The sequence below is a fragment of the Dasypus novemcinctus genome, chromosome Y (assembly GCF_030445035.2).
Source record: "Dasypus novemcinctus isolate mDasNov1 chromosome Y, mDasNov1.1.hap2, whole genome shotgun sequence".
Classification (NCBI taxonomy): Eukaryota; Metazoa; Chordata; class Mammalia; order Cingulata; family Dasypodidae; genus Dasypus; species Dasypus novemcinctus.
Genome location: NC_092216.1, coordinates 30,380,704 through 30,389,966, shown reverse-complemented (window position 1 = coordinate 30,389,966; position 9,263 = coordinate 30,380,704). Strand labels below are relative to the sequence as shown.

Below are 9,263 nucleotides of genomic sequence, written 5' to 3'. Positions count from 1 at the left end.
CTGTGGCACACAATCTAATTTAATCTGTCTGGTCAGTTTATTTGAACAACCTAGCTCAGCATTATTTAACAAGGAACCTAAGATGGGGAATGAGATCTTGGTATTCTGTACAGATTGAAGTAGTACCCTGATGCATTTCAGAGTGTTTGGGGCATAAAATAAAAGGGATTTGCAAGGTCCCTTCAGGCACTGGGGCAGGAAAGCATGAAACTTGCCCACCTTGGGAATTCCTGCTATTCTGTCAAGCAGTAGGGGCTCCCAGTTTACTAAAGCTGTAATCAGAGAACTTTGCAAGGCCTAAATCTAAGAATTGAAAGCAGGGAGACCTGTGAAAAAAAACTCAAGGTAACTCATTTTTATAATGAAGCATAATTAGAGTTAAACCTAAGAGTCACTCTTTGGATGTTACTACACCAAACAAAATGAAAAAAAACCACATTATGCTAAGTGAAAGAAATCAGACACGAAGTACTATATATTGCGTGATTCCATGTGTAAAAAATGTCACTATAAATCAATTTGTAATGATGACATTAGATTAGTGGTTATATAGGGCTTGGGAAGGACGCATAAAGAGTACAGAGTTCTTTTTGGAATAATGAAATTGTTCTAAAATTTTTTGTTGTGATAAATGCAGAACATTGTGATTATACTAAAAACTATTGATTATATACTTTAGAGAGAATAAAAAGAGTCCCTTACCTGTGGATGGGGCTTTAAAGTTTTCAAACATAAAGCTCATCTCATAGGCATTCACTTATTTAATTTCAGAATAACCCTATGGAAGAGGTGAGTCTCATTTTATTTTTTATTTTTTTAACTTAAAATTTATTTTTTTGGGGAAACAGACTTTGGCCCAGTGGTTAGGGCGACCGTCTACCACATGGGAGGCCCGCGGTTCAAGCCCCGGGCCTCCTTGACCCGTGTGGAGCTGGCCTATGCGCAGTGCTGATGCACGCAAGGAGTGCCATGCCACACAGGGGTGTCCCCCGCGTAGGGGAGCCCCACGCGCAAGGAGCACACCCATAAGGAGAGCCACCCAGCGGAAAGGAGGGAGCAGCCTGCCGAAGAATGGCGCCCCCCACACTTCCCATGCCACTGACGACAACAGAAGCGGACAAAGTAACAAGACACAGCAAAAAGACGCAGAAAACAGACAACCGGGGGAGGGGAGGGGAATTAAATTAAAAAAAAAATTATTTTTGTTTTCAAAGAAGCTTTAGATTATATAAATGTTACATAAAAAATATAAGGGATTCCCATATGTCCCACACAACCTCCCATACTTCCCCACATCATCAACTTTCTTCATTAGTGTGGTACAGTTGTTACGATAGATGAACACATATTGAAGCTTTGCTACTAACCATGGACTATAGTTTACATTATCGTTTACACTCTGCCCCACACAATTTTACAGGTTATGACAAAATGTATAACTGGCCTGTATCTGTCATTGCAATGTCATTGCAATTTCAAGCAGGACAATTCCAGTGTCCCAAAAATGCCCCCATGTTACACCTATTCTTTCCTCTCCCTCCCCTCAGAACCTCTGGTGGCCACTGCCTTTATATCAATAATAAGTTAACTTTAATTTAAAAGAAATTTTATATTACAGAAAAGTTACATAAAAAATATAGGGGATTCCCATATACCCACCTTCTCCCCATCTCCCATTTTCCCCTATTAATAACATCTTACATGAGCGTGGAACATTTGTTACAATGGATGAACATGTATTGAAACTTTGCCACTAACTGTAGTCTATAGTTTACATTATGGTTTACACTTTGCACCATATGATTTTATAGATGTTGACAAAATATGTAAGGGCCTGTATCTGTCACTGCAAAATCATGCAGCACAATTTCAACGTCCTAAAAATGCACTATGTTCCAGCTATTCTTCCTCTCCCTCCCCTCAGAACCTCTGGTGACCCCTGTCTTTATATCAGTGTTACAAGTCCTTCCATTGCTAGAACAATAATAAGTCCATTTTGGTCCATGGTTGCATTCCCCCCTTATGTTTGTTCATTCCTCAACCATGAGGATTTTGGGATGGTGATGCCTGCTCTGCTTCAGATTGAGAGGGGACTTAGATCTTATGGGGCAGAGGGAAGGAACAGTTTTCCTTGGAGTTGTAAATACTCTTTACTTTTTGGAATGGAGATTTCCCACTGTCATCATTTAGTTAGTTGTCCTGGGCAAGTCCGATGAACTGGAAAGTACATGTTGGCTACAGCTCTGCCAAGATTTAGGGCTCAACCAGCATGTGAACAGACCAAAGATTAAGTCTCTAGAACTTATATTTAATGGGTATAATGCTAATTATAGTTACAAATAAAAGGGGTAGAAGACTCATGTGTAGGGAAATTATAAATGAGCCTAACTCTGTTACAGTGGGGAAATAGGTTATCATATATTCCAAGGCAAGGCCTGTTATGGGTACTGATTTCATGGGGTTGTGTGCCTTGCCCGTAGTGTCTGGATGTCTCTAGATCCCTCTGGAGCACCCCTCTTTGTGTTTTTATTTAAAGATTTATTTATTTCTCTCCTCCCCACCCCCACCCCACTGTCTGTGTCCATTCTCTGTGTGTTCTTCTGTGTCTGCTTGTATTTTCATTAGGCAGCTCTGGGAACTGACCCTGGGACCTTGCAGAGTGGGAGAGAGATGATCATTCTCTTGTGCCACCTCAGCTCTCTTTCCTGCTTATGTCTCTTATTTTCTCTCCCCTGTGGCTCTTGTTGCATCATCTTGCTGTGCCAGCTCTCTGAATAGGACAGCTCTCCTGCATGGGATGGCATTCCTGCACTGGGGTCACTCCTGCACCAGGCAGCATTCCCACATGGGGCAGCACTCCCACATGAGCTTGCACTTGTGTGGGCCAGTCACTACATGGGTCAGCTTGCCTTCACCAGGAGGCCCTGGGCATTGAACCCTGGACCTCCTACATGGTAAACAGCTGCCCAATTGCTTGAGCCACATCTGTTTCCCTGGAGCACCCTCTTCGAGGCTTTGTCTATTGCAGCAGTTAGTGAGATCCTCCTGGGTCATGCATAAGCATAACCTCTGGAATGACTTTCCAACCCACTTTGAAATCTCTTATTTAATTTTTTATTTAATTTTCTGTAATTTTTTCACCTTTTGGTTCAAGGTCTTTTTCCAGATGCATTGGTGGTTAGTGCTAGGAAATAATCCCTTGGTGCCAGGGAGGCTCTTCCCCAGGAGTCATATCCCATGCCAGGGAGATGGTAGTGAGTGTGTAGTGAATTTATTTGCCTGGTTTGGCTTTGAGAGAGGCCACATTTGCATAATAAGGAGGTTTTCAGGTGGTAACCTTTTTGTTTTTCTTTTATTAATTAATTTATTTTTTTAGGTACCTGGACCAGGGATTGAACTAGAGACCTCATATGAAGCCGGCACTCAACTGCTAAGCCCCATTGGGCTTAGCTGTTTTTACCTTTCTTTGCTGAGTTGGTTTTTACATTTCTTTGCTCACTGTTTGTTATTGTTTGTAGGAAGCACAGGGAACAGAACTTGGGATCTCCCATGTAGTAAACAGGTACTCAACTGCTTGAGCCATATCTGCTCCCAGGAGGTAAACTCTTAAGCAATGGATATTATTAGGTTAGGTTTCAATTTTACAAGAATAAGGTTCATAAGTACAAGCATTAATATTGCGGTCTTGGCGTATTGGTCTGTTTTCTTTTATTAAGCACTGTCTATGTACTCTAGATTCTTGCCACTCTATTAGAAAACATAGCAAGAGCCCCCAGGATGGGAATTTAATATTTTCTTAGTTGCCTTGTGGGTCTCCATCCACTGAGATAATACCCTATGACTACATGAACACATTCATATTCCATAGAGGCATGCCCCATGTGCACCCTTCTCAATACCTACCCCACCACTGCCATCCCGCACCAGTGATCCTCCCCCTGCCATATGTTAAAAGAACACTCAAAATTGTACTCACAACCACAGTCCTCAACCTCCCCAAAGTTCACCCGTTCCTTTCTCCAGCCCTCCTACCAACTCTATGGATAGTCCAACCCAACCGCCAACCTTGCTCACACTCACACTCCAGCATCACTGTACCATTCACATCACTCTGCCACCATCACCTCATCCACTACCAAACCTCCCCCATCCACCTTATCATAGATTTTACCCAGACTGAGCATTGGCTCACCACTCACTACTCACTTTCTCTCCCCTGGTGAACTATCTTCCATACTCTACCTCTGTGAGGCTGCTCAATATCTGTAGTTCGAATAAGTGAGATCATGCAATATTTGTCCTTTAGTGCCTGGTTTCACTCAACATAAGATCTTATCGATTTAACCATGTTATCACATGTGTCAATTCTTCATTCCTTCTTAGAGCTGAGTAATATTCCATCATATGTATATACTGCATTTTATTTTTCCATTCATCCATTGAAGGATTCTTGGTTTGCTTCCAACTTTTGGCAATGATAAATAATGCTGCAATAAACATCGGTGTGCATATATCTGTTCACATCCCTGCTGTCAATTCTTCTGGGTATATTCCTAGTTGTGGGATTGCCAGATAATAGGGCAATTCTGTACTTAGCTTCCTGAGGAATTGCCAAGCTGTCCTCCACAGTAGCTGCACCATTCTACATTCCCATGAGCAGTAGATGAGTTTCTATTCTTCCACATCCTCTCCACACTTGTAGTATTCTGGGGTTTTTTAATAGCAGCCAGTCTAGGAGGTGTAAGATGTTATTTCATTGTAGTTTTGATTTTCTAGTGATGTAGTGATGTTGAACATATTTTCATGTTCTTTTTAGCCATTTGTATTTCCTCTTTGAAAAAGTGTCTATTCAATTCTCTTGCCCATTTTAAAAAATGGATTTTCTTTTTATTTTCAAGATGTAAGATTTCTTTATATAAGCTGGAGATTAGGCCTTTATCAGGTAGGTTGTTTCCAAATATTTTCTGCCCTTGAGTAGGCTGCCTTTTTACTTTCTTGAAAAACTCCTTTGAAGAAGAAAAGTTTTTAATTTTGAAGAGGTCCCATTTTTCTGTTTTTTTCTTTGCTTGTGCTTTGGGTGTAAAGTTTATGAAACCATTTCCTATTACCAGGTCTCATAAATGATTCCCTATATTATCTTATAGGACCTTTATGATCTTAGTTCTTATATTTAGGTCTTTGATCCATCTTGAGTTAATTTTTATATTGGGCATGAAATGGTGATCCTCTTTCATTCTTTTGGATATGGATATCCACTTCTCCAAGCCCCATTTTTTGAAGAGACTCTTCTGTCCCAGCCGAGTTGGATCAGTGGCCTTGCCAAATATTAGTTGGCCAAATATGCATGGGTTTGTATCTGAGCTCCTAATTTAGTTCCTTTGATCAGAATGTCTATCCTTGTGTCAATACCATGCAGTTTTATCCACTGTAGCTTTGTGGTATGATTTAAAGTCAGGTAGCATGATTCCTCCAGTTTTGTTTTTCCTTTTCAAGTTGTTTTTGGCTACTGGGGGCCCTTTACCCTTCCAAATATACTTGATAATTGGCTTTTTCAGTTCAGTAAAAAATGTTGTTAGAACCTTTATTGGGATTATATTGAATCTGTCAATTCGGGTAGGATAAACATCTTAATGATATTTAGTCTTCCAATCCATGACATGGAATATTCTTCCATTTATTTAGGTCTTCTTTGATTTCCTTTAGCAATGTCATCTAAAATCCTTTACATCCTTAGTTAAGGCTATTCTTAGCTATTAGATATTTGATTCTTTTAGTTGCTAGTATAAATAGAATTTTTTCTTGATTTCTTCCTCAGATTGGTCATTATTAGTGTACAGAAATGCTACTGATTTTTGAATGTTGATCCCATATCCTGCCACTTTACTGAACTGTTTTATCAGCTCTAGAAGCTTTGTTGTAGATTTTTCTGGACTTTCTACATATAGGACCATGTCATTTTCAAATAGTGAAAATTTTACTTCTTCTTTTCCAATTTGGATGCCTTTTATTTCTTTTTCTTGCCTGAGTGCTTGAGCAAGTACTTTGAGCACAATGTTAAATAAGAGCAGTGACAGTGGGCATCCTTGTCTTGTTCCAGATCTTAGAGGGAAAGCCTTTAGCCTTTACCATTGAGTATGATGTTAGCTGTGGGTTCTTCATATATGCCCTTTATTGTCTTGAGGAAGTTTCCTTCTAATCCTATCTTTTGAAGTGTTCTTATCAAGACAGGATGCTGGACTTTGTCAAAAAAATGTGGAACGCTTCATGAATTTGTGTATCATCCTTGCGCAGGGGCCACACTAACCTGTGTCATTCCAATTTTACTAGGTGTGCTGCTGAAGCAATGCTGAGTCTCATTTTAGGCTTTCACTCATTCATATATTCATTTATTCATTCAATCATTCAGTGCCAGGCCCTGTGCCCCATAGTAGCTACCCCAAGATGGAAACACAAGCTCCCCAGTCCTTTTACAGGGAGGCAGTGTGTTCATACATTATGTGCAAGACAATGGCCAAACAGGAGGTACTAGAAGGAAACTGAGACTCAGAGAAGTAATGAGTGCTCCTGTCAGGACCTTTACCTGCCCCAGCCTCTGACTCCTGGTCTGTTGCTCTTTCTTCTATGCCAGCACTGACCAAAGTGGGTTCTGCTGCTCTCCAGTTTCTAGGGAAGTTCATTGGTGTTCAGAGAGAAAAAGAACTTGACATCAAAATGGTTTGGAGAGGGAAGTGGATGTGGCTCAAGTAGTTGGGCCCCTGCCTACCACATGGGAGTTCCTGTGTTTAGTTCCGGGGTCTCCTAAAGATGACAAGCAAAACAGCAAGCTGACATAACAAGATGATGCAACAATGACAAAATGAGAGAGACAACAAGGAAATGCAACAAGAGACAGCAAGCAGGAAAGAAAGGGAGCTCAAGCAATTGGGCACCTTCCTTCTACATGGGAGTTCCTGGGTTTGGTTCCCAGTGCCTCCTCAAAAGAAGATGAGCAGACAAAGAGAGCATACAATGAACAGTGACCACAAACAAGGTGGGCAGAAATAAATAAATCTTAAAAAAAAAAAAGACTTGGAGAGGAGAGGAAAACAGGTGTAGCTCAGCCTGCTTCCCATGTTCAAGGCTATGGGTTTAAACCCTGGTACCTCCTGAAAAAATAAAAAGGTTTGGAGAACACTGGGTGAAACAAAACATAAAAGATGTTTTCCATTGCAGGACTTCTCAGAGCCTTTAATATAGTTTGGTGGGGATGCAGTGCATAAGGTGTCATGGATCCTTCTCCAGCAGACTCTTCCAGGGCTGTGTTCTGGGGAAACACTGACTCAAAACTTCCCTTAGTGTCCCATTAGTTCTCTTTCCCACAGACAACTACTTGTCTCATCCACACAAAGCCTTGCTCTGGGCTAAATTCTGTTGAAGACCTTTTCTCTTCCATGTGAGACTTGAACAGAAGGGGTGGGAGGGGATCGACCAAGCACAGCTCTTGCTGTTCTGAATCTCAGCTTCATCTCACAACTGCCAAGCAAAAGCTGGGACCTGGACACAGCAAGGGAGCCCTCAGAAGGAGAGCTCTGCAGGGAGGACCGCTCCTATCCCAGCCTCACCAAGCCTGGCCCAAGGCCTGAGTCGAGGCTGGGCCAGAGGGACATTTTTAAAACAAAAATCTACCCATGAAGCTCCTGCTTAAAACCCTCCATGGCTCCCCACTACCAACAGGAGAGGGTCCAAAGCCTCAGTCTGGCCCCTGCGCCCCTCTCAGCCTCACACCCACCCCTTCCTGCTGTCTGCTCTGACAAGTCTGACCTGTGTGCAGTTCCCAGTACACCAGGCTCCTTTCTGTCCCCTCAATTATGTGCACTCAGGCCCCGTGCCTAAGCGTCCTTCCCCTTCTTCTTCCTCTGGATGCTTTATTCCTCCTTTGAGGTTCAGCCAAGAAGCTTCCCTGAGGGAATTCTCCCTACACCCCCAGGCTGACCTCTCCCCCACATTCAAGGAAATGATCTTTTTTGTGTCTGTCTCCCCAGCTGGACTGTAAATCCCTGCTCTATCCTGTCGGCCTTGAGCCCTGAAGAAGACCATCCCCCTGTCAGTGTCCACAGTGGGCACTCAGGACTGTTCTGGATTCTAGAGGACACAGAGTCCCCAGGGACTGGCTGTGTGACCTTGGACAAGTTCCTGAACCTCTCTCTGCCTCTCTGCCTCATCTGTAGAACAGGGTTACCCTGAGTTGAGAGATAGGAAACTCAGAACATTGTCCAACACATTCTAAGAAATATGCTTTCATGCCCTGATGGTGGCCTCAGGGCCAGGCTCCTGGGACCTCCAGGGAGACCAGGTCCCGATCCAGCTCTGACATTGCCTGACTAGCTTTGGGCAAGAGGCTGGTTCTGCCTCAGAGTTCTCGGCTGTAGAATGAGCCTGTTGGATGGTAGATCCCTAACGGGCTCTCCTGGCTCTAGTAAGAACTGACTCAGAAACTCTCATAAGTATTAGAAAGGTTCCTATGGGCTCCCTGAAGCCTGGGACCCCCAGATACCCACCCTTTCTCCCCTCTTCATCTCTTCATGGTGACCCTCCAGTACTGAAGAGTTAGAGCTGGAGGAATTCTTCAAGATTGGCCTCATGCCTCTCCTCCTTAGCACAGGCTCTTCCCTCTGGAGGAAATGCTTTTCCCTCCACCTCTCTCTACCACTTGACTATGCAATCTCCAGATTGGCTCAGGCCTTCTCTTCTAGATGAAGCCTTCTCCAAAGGCTCCCACCCACGGCCTGGCAGAGTTAGCTCTGACGTGGCACTTGTCACACTGTTCTGTGCCCGTCACACCAGGTTCCCAGATAGGCAGGGCCTTATTCATTTCTCTATTTCCGGGGTCTAACCTGACCCCGTGCCCATGTGGGGTCAGCACATGTATGTTTCCATGAAGGCATGCTCCAGCCAAACACCCGCGGTTTCCAGATTCAAGACCAAGTTCCCAAAATAGATTGGTTTGCTCACGGCCACTCGAGGCCTCTAATGGGGAAGGTGATGACTCTGGTTCAGCCACTTGCTGGGGACTCCAGGGCTCTGAGCCTCAGTTACTTTCTTTTTTGGTTATTATTTAAATATTTTTATTGTGGTAACATATATAGCAGAAAATTAGCATTTTATCTACTCATGGGTGTACAATTCAGCGGCATTAATTACATTTACATTTGTTCTACCATCACCACCATCCATTTCCAGAACTTTTCCATCATCCCGAGTGCTGCCCCATGTAGCCATACACC

At 43.1% G+C, this 9,263-nt stretch overlaps 1 pseudogene; it reads right to left on the bottom strand.

Moving 5' to 3' along the window:
- Positions 1 to 6,246: 6,246 nt before the first annotated feature.
- On the bottom strand, positions 6,247 to 6,344 carry LOC139438448 (U6 spliceosomal RNA; annotated as a pseudogene).
- Between the last annotated feature and the right edge of the window lie 2,919 nt (positions 6,345 to 9,263).